The sequence below is a fragment of the Nycticebus coucang genome, chromosome 2 (genome assembly GCF_027406575.1).
Source record: "Nycticebus coucang isolate mNycCou1 chromosome 2, mNycCou1.pri, whole genome shotgun sequence".
Taxonomy (NCBI): Eukaryota; Metazoa; Chordata; class Mammalia; order Primates; family Lorisidae; genus Nycticebus; species Nycticebus coucang.
In genome coordinates this window covers 117,817,167-117,830,134 of record NC_069781.1, presented here as the reverse complement: position 1 = coordinate 117,830,134, position 12,968 = coordinate 117,817,167, and the positions used below count along the sequence as shown (strand labels likewise).

Below are 12,968 nucleotides of genomic sequence, written 5' to 3'. Positions count from 1 at the left end.
CAAGCTTACACTTGGGGCCAACATTCCACCCAACATCCCACCTGAGGGACCTCGCCAAGCCTCTCATTGTGGGTGCCAGCTGGTGGCCATCTGTCTCCCAGCAGGGAAGATAGGGAAAGGGCTTGTCCTGGCCTGGCCAAGCAGCTACTCATTTGTGTCCCTGCAGCCCAGGCCGAGCTGCTGTGGGACCCCCACCCTCCCCTCAGAGTCCCCAAGTTACTATGGGACCCTCCCACTATTCCCTCTGCCCTCATGACCTCCAAGTCAGTGTGGGATCCCCTACCCTTCCTTCCTCTTTATTGTCCCAAGTCAGTATGGGACCTCTGACCTCTCCTCCCTTCAGGTCCCTTAGTCACTGTGGGACCCCCAACAACCACCCTGCGCTCACAATCTTCAAGTCAATATGAAACTCCCACCCTCCCCTCCCCCTCAGGGCCTCTTCTTGCCATTCCTTCTGCCTCAAGGGAGGACAGTCTCTCCCATTTACTGGCCTCACCTCACTCTAAGCACTGAGACCACTCTGGAATCATTGTTCCTCCAAAGCCCCGTCCAGGCCTCTGAGGTACACCTAGCAGGCTGCTACCTCCCCCCAGGGGTCCAGCTTTGAAAGGGCAGCTGCCCAATGGGCTGCAGGTATATAGTGAATGCCCCCTAAAGGGCACTGAGGAGACTCCAGGGGGCATGGGGCAGAGGCAGGCAGGGGAAAGTAGCTGGGTCCATGAGGGCCCCAAGATCCTGGGACTTCAATGAGTGGAATGGTGGAAAACATTTTTATAATAATATGGATTATTAAATAAAATAAAAATAAAGGAAGCAATAAATACAGATAATTTTAAAGGAAAAAACAAAAATAAAGAATTATAATACACTAAGTAGTTCAGCTAGGAAAGGGTCATATTCTCAATAACACAATTACTGACTACCCATGTAACCAAAACATGCCCACAGATACATGAGTGCACACGTGCACCAGAAAAACTGGGGAAGGTGGCCCACTCCAATGTCAATACTCTTTGTGACATTGTTCTATCATTTTACAAGATATTACCACTGAGGGAAATGGGTACATGTAACCTCTTTGTATAGATGATCATCTCGAATATTAGTTGTTTAATTCACACTGTGAACTCAGCAAGCTCATCAGGCTGATGGTGCCACTGCCTGCAGTAGGTACTCTGCTAGAATGGCAGATGCTACCCCTCAGCCTTTGTAAATCTTCACCTTGGAGAGGGAGGCCAACCTGGCAAACCACAGGTATGTCAGCCATGCCAGGCCAAACCCAGCCAGCACCTCAGTGCAGCCTGTAAACATCACCAGGTGAGGTGGAGAGGAATCCCCACCAGCCCCCTGCTTGGCTTGGCCCCAACACCAGTCCATTCCTTCACAGCCTCATTGCCTCCCTAAAGGCCTGGCATGCCCCTGAGAGGACAGGTCACCACACGGCCCAGAGTCAGTGCCTGCTGAATCTGGACCCCATACACAATGAGGCCCAGGGCCAGCCCTTCCCAAGGACTCTCAGGACCAGTGTATACTGACCAACCTCCCAGACGTCTGCCCCCAGAAGCCCCATGAGGACTGCATGTGGACATGTCTTTCCTCCCCTGGACCCCTCTGGGCCTGCAATGCCTATCGACACACAAAGCCATGGAGAAGTCTACCCTCCTCCCTCAACTCACCTGCCCCCAGCCAAGGGAGCATCCTCCTAAGCCACAGGCCTGATCCAGTGGGGCCACAGCAGCACAGGGAAGCTCCTGATGAAGACTGCAACCAGAGGGTACCGTCTCCACCTTCCCTACAGTGGTGCCCCCCACCTGCCAAGCCCCTCTCCTCATTCCTGAGTGTGCCACTCCCTCTTTGTGCTCAGAAATGGAGGCATGGGGGTGGGGAGCTAGGTCTCAGCCCCCACAGGGGGAAAGCTGGCTTCACTTTCCAATAGTGCCCACTGCCCCTCTCCCAGCAGGGCTGCCCACACCTTGAGGGACCTCACATCATGTTCTGCCTTGCTACGTGCCACCTGGCCCTTCTCCCTGCTATATAGATGGAGAAACTGAGGCTCCCTGAGCAGCTAGGAATACGACCTCGTCTCTTGGGGCCTTGGGATATTGGAGCCTCTATGGGAGCCCTTTGGCCCAGTCTATATTTAGGGGTATAAACCTCTACAAACTAGCACCCTACAGAGGGACCACTCTGACCCCAACCTCAGCCCAGGATTCTCCAGAGCTGCTCCAAACCCTCATCTGACACACATGGAAACTGAGGCCAGAGCTTGAGGCTGGTCTCTCCTAATCTCTGTGTGTGGGCCCCGCAGACCACAGTGCTCGGTGTGGACAGAATAGCCACTGCTGTCCTTCCATCCTCTAGACTCCAAATAGCAGAGGAAGGGAATACCCACGTGAAAGAGGACAGAGCTGGCACACAACATGGCTCAGCCTGTGCAGGGGTTGCTCAGGCCCAGAGCCAAATCCCACAGTGCCCACAATTTGGAGTGTCCCTATGGTAAAGGAGAGGATGCAGGGACAGAGAGAAGGGTCTATTCAGCGCTTGTGAGAATAACATTATTAGAAACAAGGTCTTGGGAGGCACCTGTGGCTCAGTGGGCAGGGCGCCGGCCCCATATACCGATGGTGGAGGGTTCAAGCCTGGCCCCGGCCAAACTGCAACAAAAAAATAGCCGGGCGTTGTGGCAGGCACCTGTAGTCCCAGCTATTCGGGAGGCTGAGGCAAGAGAATCGCCTAAACCCAGGAGTTGGAGGTTGCTGTGAGCTGTGATGTCATAGCACTCTACCAAGGGTGATAAAGTGAGACTCTGTCTCTAAAAAAAAAAAAAATTATTATTTAATTCAGTAATTAATGAAGATGAGGTCACATGGGGTAGAGTGGGCTCTAAATCCAGTGACTTGTGACCATAATAAAAGACACAGGAGCTGGCCATGTGGAGACAGAGGCAAAGACAGAGATGCAGCCACTAACCAAGGATACCAAGAGCTGCCAGAGCTGGGAGGGGCAGGACAGTCCTCCCTGGAGCCCTCAAAGGGAGCGAAGCCCTGCTGACACCTGGAGTTTAGATTTCTGGTCTCCAGGAGTAAGAGAGAAACCTGTTGTTTAAAGCTGCCTGGTTTGTGGGGCTGTTACAAGAGCAACCTGAGCCGTGAGACCTGATGTAGGGAGCTGGTTCCAGCACAGGCCACCTCAGACCCCAGCCCACCCCATGAACCCTGGTGGGCGTGAACAAGGAAGACTTGGGTACTCTGAGGTGAGGCTGCCACCGAGGGCTGTAGGCCTGGATTGCCCCCAAAGTCCCCTAGGCCATCTGTGCAGCATCAGCTCTAGGCTGCCAAACTCAAGCAGAAGTTCCTGGGCCTGGGCCCTCCTGCTCACAGGGGATGCCATGGGCCCACCAGAAAGTATGGGAGCCTAGTGCAGGTTGCACATTTGTTTCTTTCTTTTTTTTTTTTTGTAGAGACAGAGTCTCACTGTACCGCCCTCGGGTAGAGTGCCGTGGCATCACACGGCTCATAGCAACCTCTAACTCTTGGGCTTACGCGATTCTCTTGCCTCAGCCTCCCAAGCAGCTGGGACTACAGGCGCCCGCCACAACGCCCGGCTATTTTTTTGTTGTTGTTGCAATTTGGCCGGGGCTGGGTTTGAACCCACCACCCTTGGCATATGGGGCCGGCGCCCTACTCACTGAGCCACAAGCGCTGCCCTGCACATTTGTTTCTTGAATTTCTACTTCTGCCTTGATGTCCCAGGAGGAAGCTCACTGCCTACTTCCCTCCATGGTGAAAGTTGGTGATGCCACCTCTCCAGCACCCAGACACCCCCAGGGGGCTGAGGGCTCCTGCTTCTCCAACAGGGAATGACACACTGGTTGGCCTAGGGCCCCAATGTGGTCTGAATCCCAGCTCCCCAGAAAGTACCCCCACCATTAGGCCTCACTCCAAGGTGGGCCTCAGGAAAAGTCAGGCACATGGCCATCATAGCTTCTCCTGGGGGGGGGGGGCTCAGGGTTTCTAGCACCTCTGGTTTCCAGTGGAGTCCCCCATCCATTTCTCCTGGAAGGAAGGTTCCCAAGCTGGGGACAGCCAGGGTGGGAGGGAACCCTAGTGGGCGTCTGAGCTGACAGAGCTTCTCTTACGAAACCTCTCATCCTGCTCTGACATGAAACCTCCTGTAGCCACAGGACCAGGTGCTGGAACACTGCAGGTGGAGCAGGGGAACTCGCTCAACAGAGATACCACAGGTCCTCCCCAGGGCAGCCAGTGGGCTGGGCCATCAAGACTCAACTGCCCTGAGCACGGGAGGGCAACCAGGCCAGAGTCAGAGCCGGGGCCCCCATAGGCCAGGTCCAGCACTCCCTAGACCTGCCCTAGCACTCCCACTCTAAAACTAGCCATGGGTAAGGGAGAATGGACTCAAGTCCCAGGCCATACTATCAGGGCCTCCTCAGGGGAAACCAGGTCAGGGCTGCCCAGCTGACTCCACAGGACTGAAGACAGACCCAGAAGTACAGTGAGTAGAGGAGACCTGACTCAACCCTGAGAGAGGAAGCAACAGAGCCAGGAGGACACCAGGGCCAAGACAAGCAGCCAGGGAGTGGGGCCCCTATAGTCTCTCAAGGATGGGAGCTGCCATACTTAAGGACAGAGGGAAGTCTGGGACCCAGGGCCTGGATGTTGTTAGCGCTCAGCCCCACACCCCTAAGAAAGAATCAAGGGCCAACCCCCATTAAGGGGAAGCCAGCATCTGGGGAACAAGAACCAGATCCCAGAGGCGTACAGTGGTGGGGGTGGGGGTGACAATGTTCAATGAAAAAACCATGTATGCTGACAAAAAGACCCTCTAAGCTAGCCTCCAGAAGCACTCATGTAGGATCACCCACACCTGTCTCTCTGGCCAGTGGACCTGCCAGCCACAGACTCACAGACATGTCAGACCAGTGGACCAGGCAGCCAGTCCTGAGGACCAGTGGGCTCACAGGCATGTAGCAAGGTGACATGTCATAAACCAACCTGAGATAGTTGGACAAGAGGCTCCAGTGTGTATGAAGACAGGACAACGGGCCCTCAGAAGGCAGTTGGCATCCCTGCCAGCCCCAAGGGCTATGCTCTCAGGGTGCACAGCCACTGCACGCCCCCCCCCCCCCCCCAGTCTGCAGCAGCACCTCCCCAAGGCTTAGTGGGGAAGGCAAAGCCTCCTCAGTTACTGCTGAGAACACTGAGCAGTTGCAGGAGGCCCTGGCCCATCCACCCCTCCCAGAGGTGGTTCAGTTCCACCAGGGGACACCCACAGGATTTATTAAGGTGATAGTACCTACCAACCCACCCATCCCAAGCAGGGCAGAGTCCCAGTAGTGCACTTGCTCACCAACTCTCACTGATATCTGACTTCTAAAACCCTGCCCACTTGGACAGGTACAGGACAGCTTCCTACACCAGCCAGGCAGTTTCCATGGGGATTGCTTCCTCTATGTGAGTCTTATGCTTATATCTGATCTTCAAAAGGCTTCTGACACACTGAGCTTGTGGTTTACTCTGATCTACAGGTCTTCTCCCGAGCAGATAAGTCAGATCCCACTCATTCCTGACTTCCTGGTCCTCTGAAACTGATGTGCTCCTGCTTGTTTGAAACCCTGCCCCACATGCTGCCATCCCTGCTTGATGGTGGGTGTGCCCCAGACCAGCCAGCCAGCCCAGTAAGTCTCTCTACCTGGCCCCCCTGGAGAGCCCCAAGTAGGACATCAGCTGGTGTTGTCCCCAACTTGATTACGCTGGTCCCAGGTGAGTGGTCCCACCACTCACTATTGTTCTGAGGCTCCAGTGGTCTAGCCTTGGTGCCAAGAACATCATAAGAGACCTCTGTTTGAGCCCAAAGAATACCAGGTATCTCACAGGGAGGAGGAAGAGGCTCACTCCCAGCTCCAGGCTTGGCTTGAGGGATGAGAACACAGAGACTTACCCAAAACAAGATGCGTGTGCTGCCTGGGCAAGGAACACACACCCCACTTTCACCCTGGCAAATGTCTACACTATTAGGCCCTGAGCCCACCTTTGGGGAAGAGGGTAGAGGCACTGAAATAACAGCAGCATGATCCCCAAGACTCCCCAGTGGAGCCTGGATCCATATTCTCTTTCTGCCATGATAGGTGACCACTAACTTAGCAGTGCACATGCCTACTCCTGGGTTCCACAGACCAGAGGTCCAGGTACCTCCTGGATTCTTGGCCACAGGTCTCGCCAGGCCAGGATCAAGGTATCAGCGGCATGGCTCTATCTAGGTTTCCCAAGTAAGGCCCCCTGAGCACTGGGAAATGCCCCCAAGCATCCTTCTCCCAGGGTGACCCCCCCACCTCACCCACCCACCCTTGCCAGGGTTAGGAAGGGGGCTGGACACACCCCCAGGAAAGACCACATAGAGCCTCCCAGCACAGGAATGTGGCCCAGGGTTTCCAGATCATCTGGTTTGTCTAGAGAAGCTGGGGTAGGTAGCAGCCCCTGATTTCTCAAAGTCCGAGATTCAGGCAACCATACCCAGCCTCTCCATCAGGCCAAAGTCCCTCTCGGTTGCCACTCACCAGGCACAGAGATACATGCTCTGTCACAATCCTGGACACCCCCAATACCATCCCTGTAAGCCACCAATATGCAGGGGGCTGATGTCTGCCTGAGCCCATCCATCTCCAAAACAATGGGCCAAAGCCATCCCAGAATCTGAGGAACCCCCTACAATGGTCCTGGCCATCTCACCTGCACCAGGAGACACCAACAGCATTCTCTGCCCCAGGCCAGTCTAGGGTAGAAGGGTCCTACAACCCCACATCACAGCTCCAGGGCCAACCCCCGTCTGAAGCAGCCCCGATGAACATACCCCCAGACTTTCCCTGGGTTCCTCAGAACTTGCAGCCCTGGTCTAGTTCCAGACACTAGCTAGCTCTTCCCACAGAGCCCCTGATCCCCACACAACACAGTAACCACAGCATCCAATCAAAGTTCACCAGGCAGTAAAAAAAGTTGTCTGGGATGCACTGTTCCTCAGTTTACCCAACATGAAGAGAAGACATCTCTTGGTTCCAGGCTGAAGGGGCACCTAAGGAGGGTCACTGGCTGCTCCCAGAGCTCTAAGCCTATGAGTCAGGCCCATAAAGTTTACTACCCACTTCAGGCCAGTGGTGCCACTCCCTTCCTCCTGGATGCTCAAGTGTCCTGTGTCCACGGCCTTCAGCCCCAGTAGGGGCAGCAGACTCCCAGGAAACCTGAGTGACTTGCCTTCCAGAATCTGGCACACATTCGTCTCAAAATATGGCTAGTGTTGGAAGGAAAGCCAAGGCTGTCTCTTTCGGTTTCACTTAGGGATTCGCTCTGCCCAGGAATGGAGGCCAACCCTGAAGGAGGGACACAGCACTTGACAGCTTCTTTAAACTTGACGATCTCAACATAGATGGCCATGACACTGTTTGTGCACAAGTCTCTGGGTCGGGCCCTCACCCTTATAAGACGCTGGGATTCCTCTGATCTAGGGTCTGAGTCTAGGAAATAGCATCTGGCATGGAGTAGGGCATAGAGAGGAAGGGTAGATATGAAGGGGGGCCTGGAGGAATATCACTAGACATGGAGCCTCTCTACTGCCTACAACCCCCAGCGTTCTGTGCAGGGCAGGGCAGGAGGGTACCACACCTGTCCCTGGGCTGCCTAGGGCAGCAAGACCAGGCACACTGTGGCGCTAACTCGGCACTCCCCCGCTCCCACCCCCATTGCTGGAGGTCAGGCCTGGCCCCATGGGGGGGCCCAGGATGAGAGGCCCAGAAGAACCCACAGGACAGTCAGCTAAGTGCCAAATTCCAGGCTGCAGCCTTCACAGGACCCATGCTCTCACTACAACCCTGGCTCCTACACTCCAGGTACACATAGCCCAAGGCCTGCCCTCACCCTGCACCAGAGTCCAGGCTTCTGCAGTGGTCTCGAGTACAGCCAGGCTGGGTGAGGGGTTCCTGGGGAGGTGGTCTGAGGCCTGCCCCACTCCCAGGGATGCTGGGCTCAAGTAGGGTCATATCATCCACACGGGCTCCTCAAGGGTAGAGACAGGCTGTACTCTCTTTCAAACACTAATGCGTTCTCTGAGATACATACCATAGAATTCACTCATTTAGTGAACAGCTTGGTAGTTTTTAGTATATTCTGAACTATGCCACCATCCCGTCTTGATCCAGAACATTCCATCACCTCAAAAGGAGTCTCAATATCATCAGCAATCACTCCCCCGTGCCCAGCCCAAACACCTGATGACCATGAATCCACTTCACGTCTCTGCAGATCTGCCTGTCCTGGACATTTAACATAAATGTAATCACACGCTGTGTGTCCTTCTGTGTTTCATGTCTCTCACTGAGCACATTTTCCAGTTTCACCCATGCCGTAGTACATACCTTGGCACCTAAGTGAGGGTCTAGTCTCTGCTTCCCCAAGGACTCCAGTTAGCCTAGAGCAAGCAGGAGTCATAGACAGTGCATCTGAAATCCCAGTCTCAGCTAGAACTTTGGTCTGAGTCATAGGCCCCCAGGACAAGTGACCACACCTCCCAGAGAAGGAAGGAAGGTGACCATTCAGCCAGCAGTCTCCATCAGCAGTGACCCTGAGAAAGCTGATCTTTATCCCAGCCCCTGAGCCTGCAGGTGCTGGATTGACACTCCCCCCAGCAGGGGGAGGGGGCCCGGAGGCAGGTCCAAGGGGCTGGGCTCATCCACCACGCTGCGCTGTGTAGTGGGTAGGCAGGCAAGGGCAGGCTAGCACAGGAACCAGGTCTGGGTGACCTCGCTCTCAGACTATGCCCCATAGCCAGCTGCACTCCACCCTCCTCATGTGCTGACCATATAGCCTTCAGCTGTAGAAAAGGTGAATGGAGGCTCGGCACCTGTGGCTCGGTGAATGGAGGCTCGGCACCTGTGCCTCAGTGAATAGGGCGCCGGCCACATACACTGAGACTGTGGGTTCGAACCCAACCAGGCCTGCTAAACAGCAATGATGAATGCAACCAAAAAATAGCCAGGTGTCCTGGCGGGTGCCTATAGTCCCAGCTACGTGGGAGGCTGAGGCAAGAGAATCACGTAAGCCCAAGAGTTTGAGGTTGCTATGAGCTGTGACACTACAGCACTCTACCAAGAGCGACATAATGAGACTCTGTCTCAAAAAGAAAAGAAAAGGTAAAGGTGAATGGAGACACTTCAAACCTGCTCATGAAATATCACATGCACACAACACATGCTTGAACTCAGATATACAGGCACACACACAACACACATGCATGTGCAACACACACATGCACGAGCAATACACCCACACAACAGGCAATGGAGTATATAACCACATGCATACACACACAAAATACACGAACACAGCCACAAGCACATATACACATTGAAGTGTATGTATGTAACATTGTGAACAAGCAGGCACATGTGTATACATATGCACCCACACAGTCCCTAGGACTGTGCTGGCACCATGGGGGCTGCCTCCACACAACCAGCCACATCAACCTCCCAGTGTGTTCACAGTCTTAGATTACATTACGCTCCCAACCCAACACAGGAACAAGCTGACCCCTGTATGTGGGCCCTCCTGGGAGGGACACAGCCTCTGGGGACCAGGCTTTTTCTGCCCACACAGTTGCCTCTTTATTCCAGGCCCAGATCACTCTTGCTGTGTCGGCGTTTCTGCCCAACAGTGGACCCTGGTGGAGGGGCATCTGAAACTTTTCTGGAACTGAGCTGGGCCAAGTCTGGCTTGTCACGCCCCCTGGGGGAGGGGGGAAGGAAGGCCTCTGGGCTGTCAGTTCCCCTTCCAGGCTGAGGGCAGTGTCCAGCAGCTGGAAAGCATAGGACATTCTCCCCTGAACCTGGATATGGGTGTCTCCTATCCAGACTGGCCCAACTTCAAAGTTAACTGTGAATGAACAAACGAATAAACAAATACTGCCCAAGAGAAATTCCCTCTAGAAATCCAGCTCCACACCTGGGGGCCTAGGGCCTCAACAGCCCTGTCTGCACAACTAACCCTTCTCCCACTGGAGTCCTCCTGGCTCCCAGCAGGTGTGAGCAAATGTCTGCTGGGATCCTCCCAGTTGTCTGAAATCACACCTCCAGGGCAGGCGGGCACCTGCCTGGTCTTTCCCCTCTCCAAGGAAGACAGAGTCTGCCTACATCTCTCCTGCCCAGGAAACCCCACCCTCTGAGGTGTCTTATTCCAGCTTTCTCCCCAAGGACTCTGGAGGTGCCCCATAGCAAACAGCTCTGAGAGGCTGTCACCCTACCTCTGGGGACCTCCCCTGGGAAAATCCAGGTTGAAAGTAATCAGGAAGCCCGTGAGCAAGAAGGTGCTGGGGAAGAAAGGGATACTGCATGGGCCAGTACCTTCCTTCCCTGGGCTACTCTCCTGGCCTGCCACGAACTCTAGGTCCTTGCCACTATCCTCCCAGGGTTAAGTCAGGGAAGCCTGTCTCAGAGAGGGTGCCTGTGACAGCTCCACACCTCCCAGGAATAAAGTTCAGCCTGTGACCAGCAAGCTCATTCCCTCTGAGGTCTGCAGCCTTGGGACCCTCCATCCTTCATCTGCTCTTGCCATGAACATTCAGAAGCACCTCTGGTGAGCAGGTATCACCTGCCAGCCTCCAGAACCTGAAAACTTCACCTGAGGGAGGTTTATTTAGTCAGTTCCAAGCAAAGGTCAGCCCTACATAGTTCCCCCCTTGCCATTCCAAAACCCCCACTGTCCCCAAAACTGCCAACAATCATCAATGTAGACCAGCTCTGAAGCCAAGCACCTGAGTTAACAGGATGCAAGAAATGACACCAAATCCAGCCTCTCAAGACAGTCTACAGACAGGAAGGCCATTCCAGAGCAGGCGGGACTAACAGGCATTCTGGGAAGCAGAAGCCAGGAGATATCCCGGCTACACACTTTACAGACTTGGCTTTATTTTACTTTTCAGAATGTTAATCACTTCATGTAGAGAGACACTTGCTGTCCCTGACCGCCATAGTCCCTGTTCCCCAGGGAACAGCCTGGGTTGGTCCCTCCAGGCATTCTTCAGGGTCCTGGGGTGGTGGGGAGAAATACAACAGGGACAGGATCCACAGAGACGGCCTCCCCCTGCCCCATCCACCCACACATACTGCTCCTGGGGCCACCTCTGTCCACTACCTGCCCTCTGGCCTGTGCTTGGAGGCCCAGTTTTGGTGTCAGCCCCACGACACACTCCCACACAGACATGCTCTGGGGTCCGTTAAAAACAGCAAGCCTCGTCCCGAATCCAGGGACTCACATGAGAAACCGGGAAAAAGGCGTATCTGCCCCTCCTGAAGCCAGGGTCAGAATGCCCGGAGCAGTGGGGAATTGGGAGGGGGTAACTGGGAAGGAAAGGGCATGAACCCCCAAGAAGCCTAGGGTTGAGGATCAATGAGACGGGAAGAGATCGGGATTCACTAGGAAAAAAGGCTGTGGTCACGAGGCGCACAACGTTGAGGGTCACAAGAAAGGACCCCAGAACAAAACAGTTCGGAGTCAACAGAGGGTCACTAAAAAGTCGGAAACTAAGAGTCACCAGAAAACCAAAGGTCAGGGTAGCACCTGTGGCTCAAAGGGGTAGGGCGCCGGTCCCATATGCCGGAGGTGGCGGGTTCAAGCCCAGCTCCGGCCAAAAACCACAAAAAAAAAAAAAAAGAAAGAAAGAAAAAGAAAGGTCAGGGGTCAACGAGGAGTGCGAGAACTCAAGGTGGATGGGAGTCGCCACGGAGAGAGGAGTCAAAGTTCACGGCGGGGATCGCCCGGCAGTGTGGGGTCAAGGTTCGCGACAGAGAACTGGGTCGTCGAGGGTCGCGGCAGGGGCGGAGTCGCGGGGGTGGCTGCCGCATTCGCCCCCGCCCCGCGGCACCCGGAACCCAAGCAGGGACGCGCGCAACCACTTGGAGCGACGGGCTCACGCGGGACCAAGCCCAGGATCGGACTGAGCTGGAATCGCGTCGGAATCAGATCTAGGGCCGCGGCGGGACTCAACCTCACCTCAGACCCGGGTCCAGCTGGTGCGGAGCTCGCGGCTCCTCAGTTTCTCCGAGCGTCTCCGCGGCAGTGGCTCACTTCCGGGTTTCGGGCGCCATCTTGGAGGCCCGCGCACTTCCGGTCACGCCGCGGGGGCGGTGTGTAGAGGCGGGTTTTCAGTGGTGCGGGGCGTGGTCTAGGCGCGGGGGCGGGGCTATCCTCCAGGCCTCAAGAAGGGGCTGGAACTCCAAGATCCCAAAATTCGAATACATGTCTCCATGGTACGGTGGGGGGACTGGCACATGCTCTACCCTGCTCCAGGCTCAGTTTCCTCTTCGGCAAAATGGTTGAAATCGAGCCTGCTTTACTGTGCACATGCTCATTGCCTCTCTTTCCTCGGCCTCCTGAAAAGGTCCAGCCCTTTGCATATGCCCAGTCTGCCCCTAGTGCACACTCACCCCAGACCTTCAAACAGAGACTCCCTAATAATCATCTAAAATGGACCTGGGAAGCCGGGCGCCGTGGCTCACGCCTATAATCCTAGCACTCTGGGAGGCCGAGGCAGGTGGATTGTGAGCTCACGGGTTCCAGACCAGCTTGAGCAAAAGCAAGACCCCCGTCTCTACTAAAAATAGAAAAACTGAGGCAAGAGGATATCACTTGAGACCAAGAGTTTGAGGTTGCTGTGAGCTATCACACCACGGAACTCTACCCAGGACAACAGCTTGAGATTCTGTCTCAAAAATAAATAAATAAATAGAATAGAATAGACCCGAGGCCAGGCACGGTAGGTCAGACCTGTAATCCTAGCACTTGGAAAGGCCGAGGTGGGTGGATTGCATAAACTTAGGAGTCCCAGACCAGCCTGAGCAAAAGCAAGACCCGAGTCTCTACTAAAAATACAAAAAATAGGGCTGGACATGGTGGCTCACTCCTATA

General features: G+C 54.8%; 1 protein-coding gene across 3 annotated transcripts in view; it reads right to left on the bottom strand.

Annotated features, from left to right (window-relative positions):
- SBNO2 (strawberry notch homolog 2) overlaps positions 1-12,210 on the bottom strand; it is a 59,603-nt gene extending 47,393 nt beyond the window's left edge. For 2 of the 3 annotated variants that reach the window (XM_053581441.1, XM_053581450.1), the window contains exon 1: positions 12,054-12,209. The gene's annotated coding sequence lies outside the window, so the exon portion shown is untranslated. Of the gene's footprint in view, positions 1-12,053 lie in introns of all 3 variants that reach the window. The other variant, XM_053581451.1, reaches the window with a different exon arrangement.
- Positions 12,211-12,968: the final 758 nt, after the last annotated feature.